The sequence below is a fragment of the Hemicordylus capensis genome, chromosome 2 (assembly GCF_027244095.1).
Source record: "Hemicordylus capensis ecotype Gifberg chromosome 2, rHemCap1.1.pri, whole genome shotgun sequence".
NCBI lineage: Eukaryota > Metazoa > Chordata > Lepidosauria > Squamata > Cordylidae > Hemicordylus > Hemicordylus capensis.
Genome location: NC_069658.1, coordinates 44,598,558 through 44,614,268, shown reverse-complemented (window position 1 = coordinate 44,614,268; position 15,711 = coordinate 44,598,558). Strand labels below are relative to the sequence as shown.

At 43.5% G+C, this 15,711-nt stretch overlaps 1 protein-coding gene across 5 annotated transcripts in view; it reads right to left on the bottom strand.

Annotated features, from left to right (window-relative positions):
- The window catches only part of PIK3R1 (phosphoinositide-3-kinase regulatory subunit 1), an 89,919-nt gene that overhangs the window by 36,439 nt on the left and 37,769 nt on the right, over positions 1–15,711 (bottom strand). Inside the window, exon 1 of one of the 5 annotated variants that reach the window (XM_053295630.1) lies at positions 1,962–1,982. The exons of the other annotated variants lie outside the window; for them this stretch is intronic. The gene's annotated coding sequence lies outside the window, so the exon portion shown is untranslated. Of the gene's footprint in view, positions 1–1,961; positions 1,983–15,711 lie in introns of those variants that run through there. 5 annotated transcript variants of the gene reach the window in all.

The following is a 15,711-nucleotide window of genomic DNA, read 5'->3' as shown; positions in this document are numbered from 1 at the left end:
AAGAGTCAAATTATCTGTCAATGGAAAAATCTAAACAGGAAAGTGGTAGTTTCAAAGCACCTACTGCACTGGCACATTTTTAGAAAGATCCATCCAAAGCACTGGCACCCTAAACATATAACCTCTTACCACACATTTCAAAAAGGGCCAGCTTAAAGGTAGTGGCCTCTTTTGTCAACCATGCCATGACAAGGTGACTTTTCTTTGCCAACTTTTGGCTTTATAGGTCAAAGTACCAATGGACCTACTTTTAGCTACTTGTGGTTATTTATTTATTTATTGATAAATTTATATACCGCCTTTCATTAAAAACAATCTCAAGGCGGTTTACAAAAGTTAAAAACACACAATAAAAATGACAATAAAAGTATTAAGCTACAAATATAAAACCAATCTAATTTAAAATCTACAAAATACAAACATAAAAGCTATACATGAGTAAAACACATAGAAGCAGCAATAAAAACAATCATGTAAAGGCCTGGATAAAAAGCCAAGATTTAACAAGCTTTCTAAAAATTGTGATGGAGTCCGAGGAGCGAATGGCCACTGGGAGAGCATTCCAATGTCTGGGGGCAGCAACAGAGAAGGCCCCGTCCCGCGTGCACGACAGCCGAGCCTCCCTCATTGTCGGCACCCGGAGCAGAGCCCCCTCAGATGACCTCGCCAAGCAGGCAGCAACCCTTGGGAGCAGGCGGTCCCTCAAGTACCCTGGGCCCAAACCGTTAAGGGCTTTAAAGGTCAAAACCAGCACCTTGAATTGGACCTTAAAGCCACTTTAGGGAGGGGACACAGGCAACTGACTAATATTCTCATGAAACCTGAACTTTCCCATTGGTATACAACTGACCTGTGATTTTATAGCAGTTCACATGTTTTACAGCAAGACTTCTCTCATCTTAGACTAATTTATGTAGCGTAGTTAACCAAATACAGGTGGTTCAGTTGGCTTTGCTATATGGAGATTATTTTTAGGACTGCAACATGTTGATGAATTAAAATCCAATCTATGAACTGGGCAGCATTTTTAAACAACTATTTTTTTAAAATACCAGTACTTTGAAAATTTGCATATGACAAGAATAATCTCAGAAGAAGGATTTTTCCTCCCCACCCCCTGCCCATCTCTCTCTCACACACACACCAGAATGCCTCTAAGACGATACAAGAAAGGGAGAGAAAAGCTTATCTGCTTTTTAGACAATACCTGCTAGGAAGCATCTGTGCATCATCTAACACAGAAAGAATTTATGCTCCAGAATGACATATTTACTAATATGAAAATATAATTGATAAAATTCAAATTAAACTCTCCACATTTTAATTTTAATGAAAAGCTTCACTGGTCAATTCTAAAGAAATAAAGAAAATTAAATCACTTTAAAATGTAATTTGATAAAGTGATAGATGAATGCATATGACCAGGAAAAAACAGGGTGTGGTGTGTGCATGTTTTTTTTTTTTTAAGTGGACTAGTCACAGAAGCTAGTTGTACTGTTTTGCGTGGCTCCTGTATAAAATTCCCAACCATTCCACTGCAATTGGTACATTAGACAGTAAACTTTCCACCTTTGGCACAAAACTGAAAATTACAGTCATTTAAAGTTAAAGGGGGGAAAAAACCTCAGGAAACATTTGGCTGCCAAACTAAACACTTTACAACATTCTTAGAACTAAATGCCATTTTACAAGATTTACATAGAAGAAGGCCAGGTTTGTTCGAGATGCTTTTCATTTAAAAAAAACACTGCCATGCTACAGCACTACACTGGGGAAAAAAGTAAGTATTCCAACTACTACAGCCAAAACAAGCTCTGAATATGGATTAGAGGTAATAGAGCCAGAGGACTGCACACAAATATAAAAAGAATCACAACAAAAAACGAGTCCCACTACCAACATGCCATTTCCAATGAACACACAAAAATAATAAAACTCCACAAGCAGTCTGCACCCAGTACCTGACTTCAAAACTATCTTCTGCTTTGAAGCATGCTGCAACACAGCACAGAGGTTTGAAGACCCAAGTCCATTCTTAAGAATCTGGGCAACTTTGCAGATTCCTTTGCTACAATCCAAAATCAGTTTTTCACTTGCAGTAATCATTTTAATTTTCATGTAAAACAAAGTGTACTTTTAGTCTTTTAAATGCCACTGTCTCCAAAATTTACAAGTTGCTGGAGATGTCTTAAAGAGCTAGTAATGCCTTCTTCACTAGCCATTAAGCATTTATCGCAGGTTAAGAGAGGCTTCTGATGACAAGTCAGAAATGCTGGATTTTCCACTGGTTCTATTTTTACCTTGACACCCTGATAACCAATCAGATGAAACAGAAGTTGGGATTCCCTCCAATCCACAAGCGCTTCCCTCTCGCTAACAGAGACAGGCCTGAACAGCATTTAGCAACAGCAACGTGTCAGAGCTGACAACATACCTTGCATCTCAGCGTTGCCAACATAGCTACAAGCTGCAAGACGAAACCAGCACACAGCTGCACCTTTTGGAGGAGTTATCAGTAAAAAGAGATATTTCAGAGTTATTACCTGGCAAAGACCTATGGAAAGTTAAAGCTGGAAGATTGGCTAGGCAAGTGTCTGAGCCAAAGCTTTCATTACTGCTGGAGGAAGCATGAAAGTGGATAGAACAAAAATTCTAACCTAACCTGCCCTTTAAAATGTAATAGGATACACTATGGAAAAAGGTGGCTCATTTACTAGAAGGCATACAGAAGACTATGGGCTAATAGTACAATTTAATTCCAAACCCAAGCCATCCTACCTTTTATTTTCCCCTAGTTTTTCAGAGATGCTCAAGCACGACAAGGAACATAGGAAGCTGCCATATACTGAGTCAGACCAAAGGTCCATCTAGCTTAGTATTGTCTACCCAGACTGGCAGTGGCTTCTCCAAGGTTGTAGGCAGGAATCTCTCTCAGTCCTATCTTGGAGATGCCAGGGAGGGAACTTGAAACCTTCTGCTCTTCCCAGAGCGGCTCCATCCTGAGGGGAATATCTTGCAGTGCTCACACATCAAGTCTCCCATTCATATGCAACCAGGGTGGACCCTGCTTAGCTAAGGGGGCAAGTCATGCTTGCTGCCACAAGACCAGCTCTCCTCTCTAAGGAGAGGAGTGTGGCGAACATATGAACGAACAAAGCTCCCTTATACCATTGGCCCATCTAACTCAGGACTACCTGCACTGACAGGCAGCAACTCTGCAGGGTTTCAGACAGAGGTCTTACCTAGCCCTGCCTGAAGATGCCAGGGACTGAATCTGGGGAGCTTTCTTTTTGGCATGCAAAGCATGTGCCTACCACTGACCTAGAGTCCCTCCCCCATGATCTCAGTGATGAGTGGGTTGCTTGAGAATCAATTATTCCATACTGGCTAGGGAGATATACAGATGAAGAAGCTCCATCACAACTGCTTTCATAGTAATACATTGACATTAATTTAGATATGCAGTTATGTATCTTTGAAATTTACACTATAAAAATGCAATCTAGGGATAAAAATAACTATGTATGATAAGTTCGTTGAAAAGCAATACAGTGGTCCTTCAGTGCCCCTGGTTGTGACTTCTCCATGGCCAGCAGGGCTTCCTCTTTCCTCCCTCCCTCTACCAACTGTGCCCCGAAGAGCAAGCTGCTTTTTCATCCTAGAAAAGTGTGCCATCAAGTCGGTGTCGACTCCTGTTGACCACAGAGCCTTGTGGTTGTCTTTGGTAGAATACAGGAGGGGTTTACCATTGCCATCTCCCACGCAATATGAGATGATGCCTTTCAGCATCTTTTCTATATCACTGCTGCCCGATATAGGTGTTTCCCATAGTCTGGGAAACATACCAACGGGGATTCAAACTGGAAACCTTTGGCTTGCTAATCAAGTCATTTCCCCACTGCACCATTAGGTACTTTCAACCTAATGTCACGTCAAAAGCATTTTGCCACATGATATGTCAGGTATGAGAGGTGCCATCTAGGAAAAGTTGATGAAAGTTTCCTGGGTGCATGCAGCCCCTTCTGTGTGGCTAGCAGCATCCACGGATTCACAGCTCCTGAACTTTATCTGGAATTGCATCCAGCATGTTTAGAGGAACACTGTTTTATTAATAGCAGTTTTATAAGCAGAGTTATGGATAAGGCAAGTCAGGCTGGAATTCTATCTGCACTTTCTTGGGTGTAAATCTCATTGGGTAAACCCGCTCGGAATTGCAATGCATATGTAAGTGAGTCCCTAGTAAGTAAACTGGATTAAATAAGCGAGGTGCACACAAGGTAAGATGTAGGTATTCTTATGCAATACCCATTCATTGAGATGGTGTTTGCTCCCGTGGTGTGTTGTTTCCTACCAAATGGCATGGATGTTTGTATAAAGGAATTTAGGAGTGTGTGTGTGTGTGTGTGTGTGTGTGTGTGTGTGTGTGTGTGTGTGTGTATAATATGTATTTATGTTTTTAATTTACGCTTTCATAATATTTGAGCTTGCAATCCTCTATACTTTCTTGGGAGTAAGCCCCAATGAATTCACTGGCTGACACAAAGGTCATTCACACAATCAAAAACTATGTGCTGCCCAGATATGGGAGCTGTGTGTACTCCCAAAGGAAGGTAGGAGGAAAACCTGGGGAGCTTTGCTTCCACACATACCTCTACCTTGCTCCACACAATAACTTCTACTGAGGTTTTCCTATTACCTTGCTTCCACGCATCCAAAAACTGGGAGAGCACACAGCTTCCAAACCCAGGTAGAACACAGTTTTTGATTGTGTGAATGACCTCATAGACTAACACAGTGCTGGCACAGTGGGGGAGTGGAAATTTCACCGATCTCCTGTTGCCTCTACAGCCCACTATGCCACCTGAAAATATGTCCCTGAAAGTCACATGCCCTTCAGAGACATATTTTCAGGTGACACAGTGGGCCTCAGAGGGAAGGGTAGAGCAGCAACCATCACCCCTCCCCTGTAGCACCAGCACTCTGCTTGTCTGGATGTCAGTCAGTGAGACTTATTTTTGAGTAAACATAAATAGAATTGTTCTGAAAGTTCCTTTTAAGATGTTATCGAATCTGTGGCAAAGGTAAGCCATAAATTTAATGAAACCACATCCCACCACATTCTGTCTTTTCATTTTAAAGGGACTCCCCAACAGGTGCGGAGCCAGCTGAGTGGCGGCCTGGGTCCAGCCCAGCCCGGCTGCCCCTGTGCTGATGTCCCGTGCGTGTGACGTCACATGCATGGGGTGTACCCTGAACCAACCCCTCCACCCCCGCCTGGGCTACCGGGAGCCCTGAGCACTTGCCAATCTTTTCCAGGCAGTGTTTGCCGCCTGAAAGCGTCTATTCCCCTTTCTCTCCCTAGGGACAGAAAGGGGAATAGACACTTTCAGGCAGCAAGCGCTGCCTGAAATGACAGGGAAGGGCTCGCTCGGGCTCTTTGTAGCTCGAGGCCACACCTCCTTTGCACGTGACATCATGCAAAGGGGGCATGACCTCGAGCTCCAAAGAGCCTGAGCGAGCCCTTCCCTATCATTTCAGGCTGCGCTTGCTGCCTGAAAGCCTCCCTTTCTTTCCCTCTCTGGAGGGAGGGAGAGAGAGGGGAATAGATGCTATCAGGCAGCAAACGCTGCCTGAAAAAGATCAGCAAGCACTCGCTCGGGGCTCCCGGTAGCCCAGGTGGAGGCCGGGTTCATTTGGGGCTCTTCCAGAGCCATGCCCCCCCGGGTGCTTCGGCAGCTCCTACCATTGCCGGCCCGGGTTCTTTGAACCCTTTTGCACAATAGTGGCTACGCCCCTGCTCCCCAACATATGGATGGTGACACTCACGTACCAAGCTCCACAGTACAGAAATCCTGGCAAATAAAAATGGGAATGGGGTAATAGCACAGCATAGCCTCCTCTGTTCTTTCTTAAATGGACTACCTCCTGTGATACAGTCTTAAACACCCCTTTCTCGGCTGCCACTGCTGCTACCTCTTTTCAAAGACAATGCACTTGGCTAAGCTGCTGCTCAGTACAGGATGTCCCTCCAAAAACAACAGTCAGGTTCTGCACACTCATGCAAGCTGCTAGTCAGTCCCGCCCCACTTCACTGTTGCCCAGACCCCAGCAGCTGAAGGGAAGCTCTCTTTTCAGAGCAGCGGGCTGCGCTTTGGCTGTCAGTGCCTCCTCCACTTTGCACACCCTTTGCCTTTTCTTGCAGCCGCATGCACTCCAGAGTGTTGAAACCACTGTGTGAGTGCTTCAGCAGCAGCACCCCCAAACCAAACTCTTTCTGAAAGCCTGGCCTCCTCTCTCCAGGGCAGCAGGCTGTGTTTTGGTTGTTGGCTCCTCCTCTGCTTTACACGCCCTTTTCCTATTCTTGCAGTCGTGTGTGCAGAAGTGCTTCTGCGGCAGCACATCCAAATGAATTTTTCTCAATGCATGAAACAGAGGAAGTAGAGGCAGTGGCAGCCACAGCAGCCACTGGAAAGCAGCCAACATTGCTTGTGGGAAGTAGGGATGTGAATGGAACCGGCTGGCCCAGTTCGGTCAAACCAGACCGGGCCAGTTCAGTCTGGCACCCCCTCGGACCCCCCCCGCCCAGGTTCGGTGGGAGTTTGTGAGCTTTTAAAAAACAGATTTTTTTTAAGGCACTTACCCCTCGGGAGTAGTTTTTGGAGGTGGCGGGGGGTGGTCTGCGGAGGTTCCCCCTCCCCCTGCTGGCCTCAGTGCAGCCCAAACTGGCCCATTCGGCTGGCTCTTCAGCCCATTCGGGCCTTCCCCCTCGGCATGGTGGCCATTTTGGAGGCCACCGTGCTGAGGAGGAAGGCCCGAACGGCATTGAGGCTGGCAGGGGGAGGGGAAACCTCCACAGACCCACCCCCCTCCACTGCCTCCAACAACTACCCCAGAGGGGGTAAGTGCCTTAAAAAAAATTTTCCGGTTAAAAAAAAAATCGCACCCCCCCGAACAGTTGAGGGGTGTTCGGTCCAGCGTCAGACACAACAGGGGATGGTTCAGTTCAACCCCAAACCATCGAACTGAACCGGTTTGACATCGAACTGGCTCAATGTCGAGCCAGTTCGCACATCCCTAGTGGGAAGTGCTGTTCACAAACTGTTTGGCTTGGGGCTTCCCACAAAATGCCCAGGTCCTCTTTTGAATTTCCAGAAAAGTCTCCATCTACGTACAGGACTCTTTTTCCTCAAAAGAGCCTGCCATACGTCCAACACTAGCATTCAAAGTAAGTTTTTAAAAAATCACATTTCTTATTCAATTTTATAATTTTCCTGTTTTCTTTAACTGCTAATTTTGCAACAGTATTGTTTTCGATTATTTTTAATTGCAAATGTATAGTATTTCAGCTATATTATGGTTTAAATCAACTTCTGTGCACTAGCCTGGGAACCTAACCACAATTTCTAACATTTTTTCTCTGAGAAAATGCATTTTGAGTTCCAAACACTTGACTTACAAATGAACTTTTGGAACACAACCTGTTTGTAAGTTGGGGACTTCCTGTATTTGACATAGGTTTTCTATCTTTGTTTCTCCAGAACTATGCAATACAGCAAATGTTTGGATAAGGCATCTATAGATGCACTGCACAACAGAGGAAAATGGGGAAACGCAGAATGTCATGAAACGAGACCAGGTTTAACTCCCCTGACTAGAAACTTTAGCTCAGTGAAAGGTTTTTATTACAATTTTTGCAAAGGATGGAACAACCCATATTTTTTCTGAACTGATCCTCTTTATTATCAAGAACATTTATAAAAATAAAAACGGAGCAGGGAATAAAGCATATATGAGCTTAACAGGGTATCTATATTCACAACTGGAATCCCTTTTTAGAACACAGCTCAAAAGGGGGTTTCCTTTTCCCCATGAAAGTTCATGCAAAGTGCTAAATTATGTCTTATTTAATTAACCTAGTCACAGTCTGGAGAACAGAAACTACAACTGCATTCAGAAGCCATGTGTAATACTATAAATATGGGCTGTAGTGGGTATTTTGGAATTCTATCACCAGAAGCTTAAGGAGTCATTCTTGAACACTAATAAAGCAGGAAGCCACATTCACAAAAGAATCCAATTAGCATACTTACCAATTTAATCATCGTGCAAAAAGAGAGAGAGAGAGAGAGAGAGAGAGAGAGAGAGAGAGAGAGAGAGAGAGAGAGAGAGAGAGGTCTCAATTCTTCATATGTTGTGGGTATGAGCATTTAAACATATATGACATGCAAGAAAACCTCATTTTTTAAAAAGCATCATCACCATGACAATCCAAGCAGTTCAGCTAACACGAAACAAAAAGTAGATTCTGGAGGAATATAAATCTTATTTCAAAAAAGTCCATTTGGGAACACGCTAACAAAATGCATCTCCACAAGAGTGAATTATTGGTTCTGAGCCAGCATTTTGCAATAATAAGAACATGCTTCTTTATTAAGTTTTAACTATTATAACAAGTGATGTAAATTGTATGGCAGGCCTCAATTTAATATGTAGCAAAGCCATGCTCTCTTATGTTAAAAGGAAGTTATATTGTCTGTGTGGTAGGGAGGAGTTTTGTACATGATGTTCTATCAGATTAGGCTTTGGTAACTTTATGAATTATGAGCTGTCATCCGCTTTTTCATCTGCTATAGAATATACTTCTTGGAAATGGGAGCTATAAATAAGACAACAGATGTTTTTTGTTGGCACCGATTGAAACTTAAAGTGTCTCTTGTATTCTACTCCCACTACTGGTCACTTTTAAAGCTATTTTCTTACAAAGCTAGTAGGCCTGTGCGCTTTCAGAAAATTTGGACTCGGATTTGAACCGATCCAAATTTGACAATATTGGATTCGGATTCTATGGGCTCTGGTTATATCAGAAATTGGATCAGATTTAGAATTCGAATACGAATTCTGACATAAATTCAGATTTCCCCCCCTAGTGGTCCCTGGGGAAATCTATATATATAATTCTCCTGGGTGTGCCTTGGAATGTGCGTCCCAGCACCCAGCTGATTGGCTGGGCGGCGGACATGTCTGATTGGCTGAGGTGCACCCAGGAGGATTGGTTGCCACAGCCTGGCCATGGAGGCCAGAGGTGGCGGGCCTAGCCCAGCCGTAGAGGCAAGGCCCAGGAGCGGGGAAAGAAAGTGGGGGGGCGCGCAGAAGTGGTGGTGGGGAGGAGAGGCAGATGGGCCTGGAGGCGGAGACTGGGGCAGACGTGAGGGGGAGAGGTAACCTCCGGCCCCAAAGAGCGCACAGATGCTCTGTGCGGGGTTGGCTAGTAAAAAATAAATCACCAAAAATCACTGTTTCAGTACGAATTGATTTGAATTCAAATCAAAACACATTTTTTTAAATTTGTGTACAGCCCTAGTCAGGGGCCCCTGTAGCAAATTTAAAGAGAATTTATCAGTCCCAATTTTTTGTGAATTTTTGTAAAAACGTTTTGCTAAAAATGGCGAAACCTGGCTTGTTTCAAGCCAGAACTTTACAAAAAACTTCTGAAGCTGAAGACTCTTCTTCATTCTACCAGCATGTGGAGGAATCTGTCCTTTGCCTTCATGAAAATGGGTAACAGCATGCCCTACCCCCCTACCCCTACCCCCATTTATATCTCCTGAATGGATGGGCATTGAAATCTGACACACATGAAGTCCACATTGGCAGGACTCAGTATTTTATCCCCCAAAGCTATGGGTCAATCCCCTAATTTTTGGTGAATTGTTTCAAGCCAGAAATTTACAAAACGTTCTGGATCTGAAGCCCCTCCTTGGACCATCATTCTACCCACATGGAATGGGGGGTGACACCATAGAATGGTGGGAGTTCTACCCCCATGAAATGGATGGAGCTAAACAAATGATTAAGGGTGATATGGAGGTTGCAGAGAAGCTAAATGAGTTCTTTGCATCTATCTTCATGGCAGAGGTTACTGAGCATATACCTGTTCCTGAACCAGGCTTTTGGGGGATGGAGGCTAAAGAAATGAGTCAGATAGAAGTGACAAAAGATAACGTTCTAAACTGTATGGAAAAATTAAAAACTAACAAATCGCCAGGGCCAGATGGTATCCATCCCAGAGTCCTTAAAGAACTCAAATGTGAAATTGCCAACCTCCTTGCCAAAATATATAACTTATCCCTAAATTAGGCTCTGTACCGAAGGACTGGAAAGTAGCAAACATAACAATGATTTTCAAAAAGAGATCGGGGATCCAGGAAATTACAGGCTGGTTAGCTTAACGTCTGTTCCAGGCAAATTAATGGAAAGCATTCTTAAGGATAAAATTGTAAAGCACAAAGAAGAACAGGCCCTCCTGGGGGAGAACCAGCAAGGATTCTGCAATCTTGCCTCACAAACCTTTGGGAGTGCTTTGAGAGTGTCAGCAGGTGTGTGGATAAAGGTGATCCAGTTGACATAGTATACCTGGATTTCCAAAAAGCTTTCGACAAAGTTCCTCATCAAAGACTCTTGAGAAAACTTAGCAGTCATGGGATAAGGGGACAAGTAGCTGTGTGGATTGCTAACTGGTTGAAGGACAGGAAACAGAGGGTAGATATAAATGGAGAGTTTTCGCAATGAAGGGAAGTAAGAAGTGGTGTCCCCCAGGGATCTGTACTGGGAGCGGTGCTTTTTTATTTATTCATAAGTGATCTGGAAGTAGGTAAGCAGAGAGATGGCCAAATTTGCAGATGATACCAAACTATTTAGGGTAGTGAAATCCAACACAGATTGTGAGGAGCTCCAAAAGGAGCTCTCCAAACTGGGGGAGTGGGCAACAAAATGGCAAATGCAGTTCAGTGTTGGTAAGTATAAAGTGATGCACATTGGTACGAAAAACCCCAACTCCACGTGTATATGCTGAGGGATCTTTGCTGTCAGTGACTGACCAGGAGAGGGATCTTAAGGTCGTGGTGGACAGCTCGTTGAAAGTGTCGACTCAATGTGCGGCAGCTGTGAAAAAGGCCAATTCCATGCTAGGAATCATTAGGAGGTGGCTTGGAAATAAGACAGCTAATATTATAATGTCCTTATACAAAACTATGGTGCGGCCACACTTGGAGTACTGCATACAATTCTGGTCACCACATCTAAAGAAGGACATTGTAGAACTGGAAAAGGTGCAGAAGAGGGCAACCAAGATGATCAGGGGCCTAGAGCACCTTTCTTATGAGGCAAGGTTACAACACTTGGGGCTAAACATTTTAGTTTAGAAAAAAGACAACTATGGGGAGACATGATAGAGGTCTATAAAATCATGCATGGTGTGGAGAAAGTGGACAGAAGAAATTTGTCTTCCTCTCACAAAACACTAGAACCAGGGGTCATCCTATGAAATTGATTGCCAGGAAATTTAGAACCAACAAATGGAAGTACTTTTTCACATAACACATAATCAACTTGTGGAATTCTCTGCCACAAGATGTGGTGAAAGCCAACAACCCGGATGGCTTTAAGAGGGGTTTGGATAACTTCATGGAGGAGAGGCAATAGGCCACCTCCAGCTTCAGAGGCAGGATACATCTGAATATCAGTTGCAGGAGAGTAACAGCAGGAGAAAGGGCATGCCCTCAACTCTTGCCAGTAGGCTTCCAGCAGCATTTGGTGGGCCACTGTGTAAAACAGGATACTGGACTAGATGGGCCTTGGGCCTGATCCAACACTGCTGTTCTTGTATTCTTATGTGAAGGGAAAAGGACATTGATTTTATATTAATTGTTTTCTTTCCAACTGGAGGAACAGGCAGACCTTTTAAAAGGAATTTAAAGGATTTCACACCTTTTAATCTCTTAATGGCTAGAAGGAAAAGTGAGAATTTCTTTCTAACCACAAAAACCAGAAACATTCAAATACTTTCACTTTCAATGTGTTTCTACAATGGGGAAGACACAAATCAATATAAAATCAAAAGTATATCCTTGTTCCTCCACATAGGGGTAGAATTACGGTCTTAGGGAGAGCTTCAGATCCAGAACATTTTGTAACATTCTGGCTTGAAACAAGTCACATTTTGCCATTTATAAAGAAAATTTTCAAAAATTTATTTAAAAAAAATCAGGGGATTGACCCACAGCTGCCAATGAGGACTTCATATGTGCCAGATTTAATAACTGTAAGTAAGTCAGTAAGTCAGTAAATCCTTTTTTATGGTCTTTGACCAGATGCAATATAACACAGAAGTAATATAGCACCAGATGTGATGTAACAGTATGGAATATAAATAGTATAATATGTAATGGCAGCATAACAATAAAGAACTTACATCTCAAAAATAATGATAAAATAAAATATAATCAATTGAAACAGACTGTGCATAGTGATCCATTAAATGCAATAGTTTATCATTACTAAGTCCACCCAATTATAGATAGGAGTTCTTTGTTAATTCACAACGCACTCTGCTAGCCATAGTGCAAAATTTTGCTACTGAGTAAGTTATCACTGGTTGCTTATCTGATCATTAAAAAAGACATATACAATTCTTCTGAATGACCTGGCAATATGAGAGAAATGGGTTAATTTGCTTGCTGCGAAGTTGGTTATGTAGAAACTACAGTATAACAGGACATGCCCTACTGCTTTCCCACCCATTCTAGAAAGAGAAAAACTTCAGTTTGAGAAGTTTTTGTAAAGTTCTGGCTTGAAACAAGCAAATCTCACCATTGTTAGTCATTCTTTACAAAAATTTCAAAAATCCACCAAAAATCAGGTGTGCCAGGTTTCAAGGCTATAGGACTAACTGGTGATTTTTAGTGATCCCCTCCCCCGCCGCCCGCGATCTGCCCATTCACCTCTATGGGGGAAAATCCTATTACATTTTGCCAATCCTGAAATTCTAAAGTATTTCTGAAATTAATTTAGATATTTTGGAATTAATTCTGACTTTACCAATCTGATATTTAAAAATAAATAAATAAATAAATAAATAAAGCAAGCCTTCTTTAAAAAAAAATGCATTGGAAAACTGTAACATCTTGATAACAACATTCAATCAATCAATCATTTTATTTATGGCCGTAAGCCAAACAAGATAACAACATTAGTAATGGAGGCTTAAGACTGTAAGTTGTAAGTCTTAAACTTAAGTTGTAATATTTAATATTACAACTCTTACAACTTAAGATTGTAAGATCCTCACAGAAGATAACTGAAAATTTTGCTTATAATACTATGTAAAACACCATGTACACTGATGGAAATGATAACACACCCAGAGATAACTTCTATTGGTCATTACAAAATGACAATGGTGGACCATATTCTGTACCAGTTCAGATGCAATGGTAAATCATGGCCTGGCATTATATGAGTAAACTTCAGGCTTGTGCACTCCCATATTTCCTCTCCTGCAGCAAAACAGAGTTTGCCGTTACACTCTCCAAAGCAAAATTGCAACAATCAAACCATGGTTCATAAATAAGGTATGGAGGGCAAATGCAAACCACAGTTTTATCAGATCTGGCTGCTAGTGCCAGATTTGGCTGGTATGCCCAGAGAATTTGCCACTGTCATGTATACCTGTCAAGTTAGACAACTGTAATACATTCTACATGAGGCTGCTTTGAATATTCTCAGGAATAGGATTCAATGTCATGATTCAAGACATTCAAGTAAAATGCTGCCACTCACCTTTTGATAGGCACATGTCAGGGAGAGCATATTACACCTGCTCTACAACAGTGGCTACCAGTGTTTCCTGGACCCAATTCAAAGTGCTGATTTTGACCTATAAAGGCTCAAAAAGGTGTGGGCCCTGAATATTTCAGAGAACATTTTCTCTCATATGAACTCTTCTCCACTCCCTGTCACTCTTTAAGATGCCTTACCAAAACCGATTTAAGTTACCATCTCTTGCGGATGCAAGGCTAGCATGCTTACATCAATCCCCCACCAACGCATGACATTTGTGTGCCCCACCATTGCTTGATGTTTGGTTGGTTGGCAGAGCAGAGCTACTGGTGTTTCAGAGTATCCTTGGAACACCACTCCTTCTGCTGCTCTTGGTACTGGCTGGGTTGCCAGCCACTGCTGCTACCACTGCTCCCGCTGGTGCTGCCTCCTCCTCCTCCTCCTCCACCGTTCATGCTCATGCCCACCCACCACACACCTGCTGCTTGCTCACTGGTCTGCCTCCTTTGCTGCCTCTGCTTCCATCTCTGCCTACACTTCCTGCTTCCAGCTCCCAGGCCAAAAGGGGGAAGGCTTGGTAAGCAATGGCAGGTTCAGGAGGTGGCAGGTGAGAAGGCAATGGGTACACAGGGTTTGTAACTGATGGGAGGCAGCAGGTGAGCGGGGCATGTGTATGCATGAGCACACATGCCACCAAGATGGGGCTGTGCAAACATAAGCCCCCTGTGCACTTGCTATGCACTGTTGGTTGGACCTGGAAATGGGCCTTTGCTGCAGTCATACCCAAACTCCCTCCCTAAAGAGAACCATTGGGCCACATCTCTACTGGCTTTTCATAGGGCAGACAAAATGTTCTTGTTTTGACCAGATTTTAATCTGTACTTTAATTGGTGTCTCTTGGTGGTGGTTATGCTTTTATCTGCTGCATTTTTTCCTTCGTATCTTATTTTTAGTTGATTTGATAGTGTTCTGATTGCTGCAAGCTAACTTGGGCATTCTGTTTTAATGGAAAGGCAGGATATTAATTTCTAAATGAATAGCTGCCCTGCCTTCACAAGGTCAGCAAACTGTGGGTGTACACTCACCAGGCTAGAGCAAATGCAGGCAGGCTTGCTGGGCTGGTAGGTGGTCAGGCTCGGTTGAGGGTAGGGTGATGCTGAGGCTAGAATTCAGGTTGTCCAATACTGAGGTTTCTTTAAGGGTAAAAAGACTAGAGGGTAGTTTAGCAGTGGGGCTGGGGACTGGAGTTAAGGAGCTGGAGAATTCAGCAAGCAGAGCCATTGGACCAGCAGCCATCTTGAAACTCTAGGTAGTTTTTAAAGAATTCCAGCCAATAACTGGTCTCTAGCTCGTTAGGCATGACACTGGAGCTGGTCCTGAGATTCCTCCTGGGTAGACCTCTTGCCCCCGAGGAAGACATTTCCTAGCAAACGTCACTGTGCTGCCAGGCAATCACTCTGCCGCTCCTGCAGGTGGGCTCGGGCTCAGCAGCGACGATGCTGCTGGGGCTAGCTCGCTCCTCTCCATTGGACTCATCAGGGTCCCCCTAGACGTCTGGAGATGGTGAGAAACCCCAGAAGGTAGATGGCTGGGGATCAGTGTCTTGGCTTTTGGGGGAGGGGTCACAGCTGGGGTTCTACTGGAGTCCTCCTCAGTCTGGGTTTCTGTGGGGGTTGTGCTAGGGCCTTCCTCAGGGGTCTGTTAGCATTGTGCTCAGGGGACTGTTGGGGTCCTCCTCAAGCTAGGGTTCTTCCTGGACCAAGCTGGGATCTTCCCAGGTTTGGGACTCTTCAGAGACTATGTCAGAGTTTTCTGCTAAAGATTCCGCTTGGGCCATACTGGGACCCACCTCCTCCAAGGATTCCCCAGAAGCAGAGTCAAGGCACAGCCTGACAATAGAATACATTAGGAATTGAACTTTTTAAGCAGTCACTCGAATTTTATGGAATGCCCTCCCTATAAAGACTTTATCAACTGGCCTCCTTTTCGACATGATTGCTCTTCTAGGCTTTTGAGTGTCACCTGAAGATATGTTTTTTCATCTGTTTTACTGAATGGATGGACCAAAATTTCACTAATTTTATTCCCCAATTA